General features: G+C 37.7%; 1 protein-coding gene across 1 annotated transcript in view; it reads right to left on the bottom strand.

The window, feature by feature from the left end:
• Positions 1–12,002, bottom strand: part of LOC126109800 (meiosis-specific nuclear structural protein 1-like) — a 106,554-nt gene that overhangs the window by 20,119 nt on the left and 74,433 nt on the right. The gene's annotated exons all lie outside the window — the stretch shown is intronic.

The following is a 12,002-nucleotide window of genomic DNA, read 5'->3' as shown; positions in this document are numbered from 1 at the left end:
CAAAAAATTACACGAAAGTAACAAATTTCTATTGATATCTAGAGCTATGCAAAGAATCTAAAAAAATATTAACAAGACGACATGCACCAATGATACAAGAGTATGATAAATGGATCAAACACATCCACACCAGACAGCCACGAGATTAGGTTACAAGAAGAGATGTACTTTTCATTCCAATTGATCCATAGTGACGAGAACCTCTGGGATGTGGAACATGTCAGAAACAGGAATACACAATAAATATTTACAATATAAGAAAAGATATGCTAATCACCTTCCACAAATTCCAAATGAAATTGCCCTTGTGGATTTGGAATTGGTCAAAAAACAAAATTTTAAGCATATTTACATCTAAAAAGGATGTAAAACTTTGTCACCAAATTTTAAATGTTCAATACACTTGGGTGCACATGAATAGTAGAACATGCTTACAGTTTGTTCACAGCCAACAGCTTAATTCTTAAATCTTATAAAATGCACACTATGGGATTACAAACAAATAAAAATGGATGACAGGTACCAGAAGTAGAAATCAACAAAAATCAATGGACACAAACTACAAGAAACTCAGTGCATGAAATTCTTAGACATCCCAATAGATAACAAACTGAGGTGGGGCGTCTGCATACAGATAATTCAATGGCTGCTTTACACTTAAAAAGTTTCTCTCACAGTGTCCATTTGGAGACAGGATTGTTGGCATACTTCACTTAGTATGTTCTGAGCAGAAATTGGAAAAGCAACTAAATACCTGGCACTGTGCAATCAAAGAAGCAAGCAAGGAAATTAGCTTAACAAGAACTAAGGCAATGAAAATCAGCAGGGAAAATGAAAACTGAAGGATGTAAGCTGTAATGGAAAAAATATTGAAGTAGTAGATATTTTAAAATATATTGGAAGTAAGCTAACCAGGAAAGGAAACACCAAGGAAGAAATTTTGGAGAAGTAGAAAATTACTCAAAATTTTATTACTGTGTACCAGACATAATTGGAATTGAAAAACATCTACCGAAGTACAGATCATGGTATACAAATCATATTATCCACCAATTCTGACCTATGGATCAGAATGCTGGGTGTGGGCAAAACAAGATGCAGTAGAATACAGGCAACAGACATGCTCATTCTATGGGGGGATCTTGGGAAAGACATTAAGGAACAGGATAAGAAATGAAACAACATGAAACATGTTTCAGATTGATTCCCTAAAAGAAATTATGGAGAGAAATGGGCTGAGATGGTTTGGCCATGTTAGAAGAATGGGAAAAATGTTGAACAATACAATAGGCTGTGGCAGGAAACCTGGAAGAGGCTTTGTGCATAATCATAAATGTTTCAGGAAGAAGAAGAGATTATGTTCTGTGGTATAATCCTTAGGAACAATGCAGTTAAGGTCAAAAACTGTTTATTCTACAGAAGAATGCAGTAAAAATATAGTGTACAATCAATGACCAAACAAATTGCAGAAGGATCTTCAAGGCTCGTGGGGTTCTTCCATTCGCACAACATATTTGCTCTCTCACAGGATTTGTAGTTAATAATACACTTGAAGAAGAAGAAGATAAAAAAGAAACAACAGCACACCATGAAGGAATTATCTGAATGAGGCAGAAATCAGTGGATGTGGTGTACATGTATGGATAAACAAATTAACACAGTTTCAGAAAAACTGGATGATTTATTCTACAAGAGAAAGAGCTTCACAAATTGAGCTAGTCAATAATGCACTGGGCCACCTCTGGCCCTTATGCAAGCAGTTAATTTACTTGGCACTGATTGATAGAGTCGTTTTATGTGCTCCTGAGGGATACTGTGCCAAATTCTGTCCAACTAGCACATTAGACTGCCAAAATCCTGAGGTGGTTGCGGGTGGCTATAATACTCCAAATGTTCTCAATTTGGGAGAGATCTGGCAACCCTGCTAGCCAAGATGAGATTTGCAAGCAAAAATACATGCAATAGAAACTCTAGCTGTGTGTGGGCAGGCAGTATCTTGCTGAAATGCAAGCTGATGATGTCTTGCTATGAAGGGCAACAAAAAGGAGTGTAGAATATTGTCAACATACTGGTGTGCTGCACGGGAGCCGCAGATGACAACCAAAGGTGTCCTGCTATGAAAAGAAATGGCACTTCACACCATCACTCTTGGCTGATGTGTCATATGGCAGGCGAGTCATGTTGGTATCCCACCACTGTCTGAGGCGCCTCCAGAAATGTTGTCGCTTGTCATTAGGCCTCAGTTCGCAGTCAGACTCTTCACTGAAGACAATTCTACTCCAATCAATGACATTTCAGATCGAACAAATGTCTGGAGGTGCCTCGGACAACAGTGTGGTACCGACAAGACTGTCACCCACTGTACAGCCCAACAATCAGGAATGCTGGTCAAGGGTGTCATTTCTTTTCACAGCAGGACCCCTTTGGTTGTCATCCTCAGCAACCTTACTACACACTGGTAAGTCGTCAATATTTTATGCCCTGTTCTGGCCAAGTGGTCAGAATTTGTCACGATATCCTTCAGGACGATGTCCAACTACTCTATCGATCAATGCCAAACTGAATAACTGTTTGCATAAGAGGCAGAGGTCGGCCATTGCATTATTGACATGCTCAGTTTGTGAAGCTCTTTCTCTTTAATAAATCACTCAGTTTTTCTGAAACTATAATCATTTGCTCGTCTGTACATGTATATCATGTCTACCAATTTCCGTCCAATTTGAATAATTTTTTCATGGTGCGTCGTCCTTTTTTTTTTTCATTCTATTTGGTTCATTCATTACTGATTTGCACTCTCCCTATAACTTGCAAAGTAGTAGTTTGAAATGTGTGTCAATGTCTGTGTGAGACAGGCTACAGTACTGTCTAGCACCACCAGATGCCACTGTTGCATCCAAAAGGTGGCACATAGCAGCTGCAACTGTTCTGACTTGTGAGCACACTGGTGGACGTTGATAGCACAACATGGAAGCATACAAGTATGGGCAATGGTGGACGATGTGGTTTAAATGGAGGGAAGCGGTGACTGCTTCAGACATCCACAAGATGTTAGTAGCCATATATGGGAATCTGCACCGAATCACAGATCCATGTTTTGTTGGGTGTCAGAGTTCAGAGATGGTACGGAGACTGTGCTGAAAATCACAAAAGCACTGGGCATCCACCAACTGCACACGAACCAAACAATGCCCAGCCTGTCAATGACTAGATAATGGGGCACAGGCGAATCACGTTTGATGAACTAGATCATGCAACAGGTCTACCATGGGGAAACCTCCATACAATCATCTGTGAAGATTTGAAGAAAAGAAGGTGTGTGCAAAATTGGTGCCCAATTCCCTCACCATTGCACAGAAACAGATTTATGGAGATATGACATCAGTTGGTGCAACAGTAAAGTACAGATCCTGTGGAGTTTTCTGAACATCTGGTCACCATCAACAGGTCATGGTTCTCCCTTGAGACTCCACAGTCATCAGATCTTGCTCCTAGCAACTGTGCCTACTCATACAATGAAAGAGGTCTTATGGAATAAGAAGTTCACCACCGATGACAAACTTCATGCAGCTGTCCGCTGATGGTGCCGGGATACCCCCAAAGAATGGTTTGTTACACAAATATTGAAACTGCCAAAATGATTGCAAAAGTGCATAAACATGGGTGTGGAAAACCTGTATTCATCTGTTTAGTAAGTGGGAGGTGAATAAATAAAACTGTAGAGCCAATCATTTTTAACACCACAAGCAAAAATCAATTTAGAATAAACTATGAAATTTACAGTTACCATACTGGAAGTGAAAATAATTCAATAATATAAGGTTACTGAATCACCCATTCAATTACTTTACTGGTAATATCCAATAACAGTATATTAATGAAATACAGGTGATGTTTCTAAAATTAATTTTAAAAATTCAACACAGATTATGCAATTATGCACAGCTACTTAGGAATCAGAATAAAGTTTTCAGTTCCGGGAGCTAGGTCTATTATGTTGCCAGCAAACACTAGGCAGGAAAACAGAAATCCCACGATATAAAAAAAGTAAAAGAATATCCTTTCAGTCATTCCTTTTTAGAGTACTGGGACTGAGAATATGATTTACACTTAACTTTAATAAATGTCTGCAGTAAACTAGTTTTGGCTCTGCCAGTAGTTGGATAGCTGTTAGTGTAGTGTGTAGCATTACATCAATGTTTTGTGTGGAGTGTTAGACACAAGCATCAGATGAGAAACGCAAGAAGGGCTGTGGCTTTTTTCAAAGTACCTGATAATCTTGAAGTAATTTCTATGATTGTTAAGTCCTATAATCTGTTACATTATATAAAGTAGAGTGTATTTATGTATGTCTGGGATATCCTCTCGAATCCCTGCATCCACTTCAACCAAATTTGGCACAAAAACAGCACTCCTCACAAGTATCAGTACTGTAGAGGTTTATGAGCTCCAAGCTCCAATAGGAGCGAGGAGTCGGGCAAATTATTATTATTATTATTATTATTATTATTATTATTTCTTTCTATTCTCAGACATTGTGTCTGGTCAAAAATGGACAGTGACGCGGACCTTGATCAAGCGTGACTTCCTTTTAACTGTATGGTATATGTTATATTGCATTTAGGAACTTTCGGGTCATTGAACATGTATCAATAATTACAGATTTTTGTAGTTGTATATATATGTTTGGATGTAGCTGTATTGCATTGATGTACTGGTGGATATTGTGAGGTATGACTCCTGTAGTTGATAGTATAATTGGTATAATGTCAACTTTATCCTGATGCCACATGTCCTTGACTTTCTCAGCCAGTTGGATGTATTTTTCAATTTTTTCTCCTGTTTTCTTCTGTATATTTGTTGTGTTGGGTATGGATATTTCAATTAGTTGTGTTAATTTCTTCTTTTTATTGGTGAGTATGATGTCAGGTTTGTTATGTGGTGTTGTTTTATCTGTTATAATCGTTCTGTTCCAGTATAATTTGTATTCATCATTCTCCAGTACATTTTGTGGTGTGTACTTGTATGTGGGAACGTGTTGTTTTATTAGTTTATGTTTTATGGCAAGTTGTTGATGTATTATTTTTGCTACATTGTCATGTCTTCTGGGGTATTCTGTATTTGCTAGTATTGTACATCCGCTTGTGATGTGATCTACTGTTTCTATTTGTTGTTTGCAAAGTCTGCATTTATCTGTTGTGGTATTGGGATCTTTAATAATATGCTTGCTGTAATATCTGGTGTTTATTGTTTGATCCTGTATTGCAATCATGAATCCTTATGTCTCACTGTATATATTGCCTTTTCTTAGCCATGTGTTGGATGCGTCTTGATCTATGTGTGGCTGTGTTAGATGATACGGGTGCTTGCCATGTAGTGTTTTCTTTTTCCAATTTACTTTCTTTGTATCTGTTGATGTTATGTGATCTAAAGGGTTGTAGAAGTGGTTATGAAATTTGCAATGGTGTAGCTGATGTATTTATATGAGTGATTGCTTTGTGTATTTTGCTAGTTTCTGCTCGTTCTAGAAAGAATTTTCTTAAATTGTCTACCTGTCCATAATGTAGGTTTTTTATATCTATAAATCCCCTTCCACCTTCCTTTCTGCTTAATGTGAATCTTTCTGTTGCTGAATGTATGTGATGTATTCTATATTTGTGGCATTGTGATCGTGTAAGTGTATTGAGTGCTTCTAGGTCTGTGTCACTCCATTTCACTACTCCAAATGAGTAGGTCAATACTGGTATAGCATAAGTATTTATAGCTTTTGTCTTGTTTCTTGCTGTCAATTCTGTTTTCAGTATTTTTGTTAGTCTTTGTCTATATTTTTCTTTTAGTTCTTCTTTAATATTTGTATTATCTATTCCTATTTTTTGTCAGTATCCTAGATATTTATAGGCATCTGTTTTTTCCATCGCTTCTATGCAGTCGCTGTGGTTATCCAATATGTAATCTTCTTGTTTAGTGTGTTTTCCCTTGACTATGCTATTTTTCTTACATTTGTCTGTTCCAAAAGCCATATTTATATCATTGCTGAATACTTCTGTTATCTTTAGTAATTGGTTGAGTTGTTAATTTGTTGCTGCCAGTAGTTTTAGATCATCCATGAATAGCAAATGTGTGATTTTGTGTGGGTATGTTCCAGTAATATTGTATCCATAATTTGTATTATTTAGCATGTTGGATAGTGGGTTCAGAGCAAGACAGAACCAGAAAGGACTTAATGAGTCTCCTTGGTATATTCCACGCTTAATCTGTATTGGCTGTGATGTGATGTTATCTGAATTTGTTTGGATATTAAGTGTGGTTTTCCAGTTTTTCATTACTATGTTTAGAAACTGTATCAATTTAGGATCTACTTTGTATATTTCCAATATCTGTAGTAACCATGAGTGGGGTACACTATCAAAGGCTTTTTGGTAATCAATGTATGTGTAGTGTAGGGACCTTTGTTTAGTTTTAGCTTGATATGTCACCTCTGTATCTATTATCAGTTGCTCTTTACATCCTCGTGCTCCTTTGCAGCAGCCTTTTTGTTCTTCATTTATAATTTTGTTCTGTGTTGTATGTGTCATTAATTTCTGTGTGATGACTGAAGTTAATATTTTGTATATTGTTGGTAGGCATGTTATGGGGCGATATTTAGCTGGGTTTGCTGTGTCTGCTTGATCTTTAGGTTTCAGATAGGTTATTCCATGTGCAAGTGTATCAGGGAATGTGTATGGGTCTGCAATGTAACTGTTAAATAATTTAGTTAGATGTGAATGTGTTGACGTGAACTTCTTTAGCCAGTAATTGGCTATTTTATCATTTCCAGGGGCTTTCCAATTGTGTGTAGAATTAATTGGTTGCAAAATTATCACTTCAGGCATTTGTGGTATCATCTTGTATGTGTCTGTTTCTGCTTGTATCCACTGTGCATGCCTGTTATGTTGTACCGGGTTTGACCATATGTTGCTCCAGAAGTGTTCCATGTCTGTTATGTTTGGTGGATTGTCTATTTTAATGTGTGTGTTATCCATTGTTTGGTAAAATCTCTTTTGGTTTGTGTTGAATGTTTGGTTTTGTTTCCTTCTATTTTCACTTTTTTTGTATCTTCTAAGTCGTTTGGCCAATGCTTGTAATTTCTGCTTTTTTTCATCTAATTGCTCTATTGCTTCTTGTTGTGAGATTTTACCTAACCTTTTTCGTTTTTTGTCTGATATTTCATTTCTTATAAATTGTGTTAGCTGTCCGATGTCTTTTCTCAGTTTTTCTATTCTGATCTGTAGCCTGTGTTGCCATGCTGGTTTTGTGGGTTTCTTCTGTGTGTTGGTTTGTTCTGATCTCTGCCTAGTGTGTATATTTAGTGTAGTGAGTGCTCCTATATAAACCAGTAGTTGTAACTCTTCCATAGTTGTGTTTTCATTTATTTTGTTGTGTATGATTGTGTTGATAGTTTTTATTGTTGTTTCGACTTGTGGGTTATTTGGCGGTCTATGCAAGAATGGTCTAATGTCTGTATTTGTGTCTTTGTATTCTATATATGTCAGCTGAAATTTCTCTTCTATATCTAACATGTGTGTCTCTTCGTGTTCTATTTGTGCTTGTTCTGGTGGCTGTCTTAAGATTTCGTTTTCCTCTGATTGTTTAATTGATGCGTGTTGGTCTTTGTTTGTTTGCTCTGGGATGTTTGAGTCCATTACTGTATTTTCTTCTTCTTCTGATTGCACATTACTTTGTTCCAGTATTTGTTGTACTTGTTGTTTGATGTTTTCTAATTGTGACTGGGGTATCCTGTTATTTTTTATTATTACACGGATCTGATCAGCTAGTCGTTGTTCTGTTAAAAATTTTAATTCCGGGTATCTGGTAATAAATGTTGTGTATACTTGTGATCTGTATCCAGTTGTGTTGGTTCCTAGGTTTGTTGCTTGGTAATAACAGAACATGAGGTGTCGATTAACTTCATCTGACCATCTCATCCTCTGTCTTTGTTTTCCTTCTAGGGTGGTTGCAGGAAGCATATCCTGCAAAACACCTCTATTTGGATTTAAATCATTTTCCAGTTGGCTAGCAGTGTCGTTACCATTGTGGGCGGGCATAGGGTTCAAGCGTCGTCCCCGACCATGACGGTGCTTGTCCGAGGCTTCTTTAGTTCTGTCCTGAACCAAGTAATCACACTAAAAGGGGGGTTAGCCCTATTAGTGGTTTGTTCTTCTCATCGCCTTTTACGACTGGCAGAACATATTATTATTATTATTATTATTATTGTTATTTTTTTTTTTACAGTGCCTGGCATACAGGCTGCCCTGTACAACAGGCATGTTGTGTGTGAAAAGTATTGGCTTGCCAAATGAACCTGCTTTGGTGGGCAGCCTACATATAAGGAGTAAGAAACAGTTTTTCAGGCTCTAGCATGCAGGCTGCCCTGCACAACAGATGTGTTGTGTTGGAGTAGTATCAGCCTGTGTTACTGACCTGCTTTGCATAGTGGCCTGTTTTAAGCCCCTGAATGTAGCCTGCCCTGCACAGAAGGCATGTTGTGGGAGTAGTATCAGCATTCTTCATTGAACTGTACTGCAGGGTCTACACATGCCAATGAACATGGCTGAGCATGTGTTGAGATGTATAAATGAGTGGATGGACGGAGGGAGGTGGTGGAAATGGGCAGAGAGAGGGGAGGAGGGAATGGGCAGAGAGAATGGAGGATTGAAGATGCATGAAGCAGGTATAAGGTGCAAAGAGGCTGCAGGCAGGAGGAAACAGAGATGGAAAGAGAGAGAGAGGAGGAGGAGGAGGAGGAGGAGGAGGAGGAGAATATGGTCAGAAGGGGGATGGAGGAAGATGTGGTTGGAGAGAGGAAATGGACAAATAGAATGGGAGCAGGAGATGAAGGGACAGAGGAGATGTACAGATAGAGGTGGGAGGATGAAGTGTTAAGACAGAGGAAGGAAAAGGTGGACACATACAGGGAGAGGGGGAGGTGTGTTCAATATGTGTCAAACTAGGGTAAACTCGTAGGGAAAAGGCTAGTAATAATTGCAATATCTATTACTATTATTATAATCAATTCCTATAATTACCAATGTGAGTAAGTTGGTTTTCAACATTTGTTACAGGAGTTGCCTGCAATGTGTACTTCTGCCTGTCGCTGTATAAAACTTGACTCATTCCACATTTCTGAAGGCTCTCCTCCATGATGCGATTAATAGCACACACTGTGTGAGTGCGTGAATGTAATGTCAACATCCTTAACAGAGGCAATTTCACAGAGACAAGGAACTTTGGGAGTACTCCTACAAATTATGACAGGACATTACTCTTCACACTGTACCAGGTGTTTCAAGATGAATATAGGGATTTTAAGGCTATGTATCATTTATTACATTATTAATGTAAATTATAAATAATGTATAGAATGAAAGAACAACTCAGAGCATTGTCTTGCAAGTGTTCAAAGTGAGTAACATTTGTCGTAAGCCACACATCAAGTTGATAGGCAAGTTCTTTCCAAACTTTGATCAGTGTGTCTGGAGTAACTGTTGCAACAGATGCTTCACTTCTGTTTCTTAAGTCCAGTAGATCAGCGGATAGTGGAGACATGTACAAATGATCCTTTGTGAACCTCCAAAGGTAAAAATTTCATGGCATCATATTGGGTGGAAGCCATGACGAATGAGTTCTGTCAATCTGGCACTTTGAAACCAATCCACTAGTTGAGTACATCATCATTTAACGGAGTTATGTCAGTGAAGCAGCCCATTTATCTGCCAAATAAAGACCTGTGGTTCAACTTCTTCAAATTGAGAAAAGAGCTCTAGTTCTAGTGCTTCAAGATAAGAAACACCAATTACAGATGTTCACCAAAAAAGAATGGGCAATAAACTTTCTGCTGGCTTATGGCATAAAAAAACATTCAACTTAGGTGACTCTTGTTGTAACTGTACCATCTCATGAGGATTTGCTGATCCCAGATGCACACATTATGTGTGGTGTTCACATTTCCACTTGGGTGAAATGTCAATTCATCACTGAAGAAAATCTTCATCATCATGCAGCAACATTATGCTTGCAAAGTTGGCACATAAAATATAGTCTGTGGGCTTTAGAGCTTGTGTAAAAAACAACTGTTTGAGTTGCTCTTTCATTTGATGTATAGTTTATAACTGTAAACTGGATGTAATAAATGCTACAAAGCCTTAAAACCCTGATATTTATTTTGACACATCTGTTATATTAATGATGTGACAAGGGTAACACCCACTTACATGTTGCCAAAGGTTGGCAAATGGCTCTAAATGCTTAGAAATGTGGTATACATACATGTAAAAATAAACTACACTTTTATAAGCAGAATTAATTTTGTCGTACAAATATTTGGGAATAATTACACATGATGGCATGAAATGGAATAATTTCATTTCATCATTGGTGTTATCAAAAACGGCACTTTTGTCTATGAAAGAGACTCTGTAAGAAAAGTACATAAGGTACTGTTCGGGTGTGTATGTATTATAAAATTTTTAGAGAGTAATCTGGTAGTGTTGTACAACATTCTGGGTAGTGACCCTGAAGGTATCATGAAGCTAAGATTAGATCAGTACACAGGAAGTCATTCTTTCCTCATTGCACTTGTGGACAGCACAGAAAGGAATCTAATACAATGTAATGGAATACAGAGGACTCCCACTACATCTAAGACAGTGGTTTGTGGCATATAAATGTATGAGGTATGCCCAGAAAGTAATAATTTTTTTCTGTTGCTGCTATTGGCTTGGCTCTGAGCACTACGGGATTTAACTTCTGAGGTCATCAGTCCCCTAGGACTTAGAACTACTTAAACCTAACCTAGGGACACCACACACATCCATGCCCGAGGCAGGATTCAAACCTGCGACCGCAGCGGTCTCGCGGTTCCAGACTGTAGCGCCTTGAACCGCTTGGCCACTCCGGCTGGCTGCTCCTATTGGTCCCAGCCAGTTTGGACTATCTCCTCAGCTTTTCCCACACAACTCCACTCTCTGCCATTTCCGTGAACCAATTAACATTTCACATGTGATGTTTTGCTGTGCAGACAACATTTGAAACAACTGTACGCAATCAAAGTATGTGCTAAATTTGACAAATGTCTTGCTCACACCGATCAAAAGATTTACACCAAGCCTACATGGTTCTACTTTCTCTTACTGTCAAGTTTGGAAGAGGTTGAAGTTGTTTCAGAGGTTCAGGATGAAATGGACTATGACAGGACAATCAGAGTGTACAGTTTTGTGTTTCACATTACATGAATACATGAAAGTTTAAGTTTCACATTATTCGGCAATAAAACCCTTACCATTACATGTTGCTGTTGAGATAAATATTAAAATTTATTTGAAATATCGAATTTTACAACCCATAACAATCATTAGCATCTGGTGCTGTATTACTGATAAAAGACCACGGAAACACACCAGCTCATTATAATAAAGTATTATTCAGAAAAAAACGCTTACTTGCCACTTGTTTTTTACATATCTGGTTTGGGGTTATTAGCTCATTGCCTAGCATACTGACAAAGATATTGTTGTGTGTAACAGTAAAAACAAACAGAATTTACAATTGTCAAATAAATTAACTGCTATACCAAATAAACAAAATACAACATGTCTAATCATGTAACACTAAAATAAATTATTATCTGGCATAATGCTTTATCGTGGGACACAGTAAAATAAAATCTGAATGGGAAATCATTCAGATGTGGTATTATCTAGAAATGGAGAATTCAGCTACTTTCTACTTCTTGATACTACCCATTTAAATTGCATAATATTGTGCCCAACTATAAATCAATGTAGCAGTTATTTTAAGATTCAAACAATCGAAATTCCAGGTCGGAATATTAACAATGTAGGAAAAGACAGATTGCTACTTACCATAAAGAATACACGTCAAGTTGCAGACTGGCACAATTACAAGACACCCACATATAGCTTTCGGCCACAGTCTTTGTTGGTAAACACACACACACACACACACAC

The sequence above is a fragment of the Schistocerca cancellata genome, chromosome 12 (genome assembly GCF_023864275.1).
Source record: "Schistocerca cancellata isolate TAMUIC-IGC-003103 chromosome 12, iqSchCanc2.1, whole genome shotgun sequence".
Lineage (NCBI taxonomy): Eukaryota > Metazoa > Arthropoda > Insecta > Orthoptera > Acrididae > Schistocerca > Schistocerca cancellata.
This window is presented reverse-complemented; position numbering and strand designations above follow the sequence as displayed.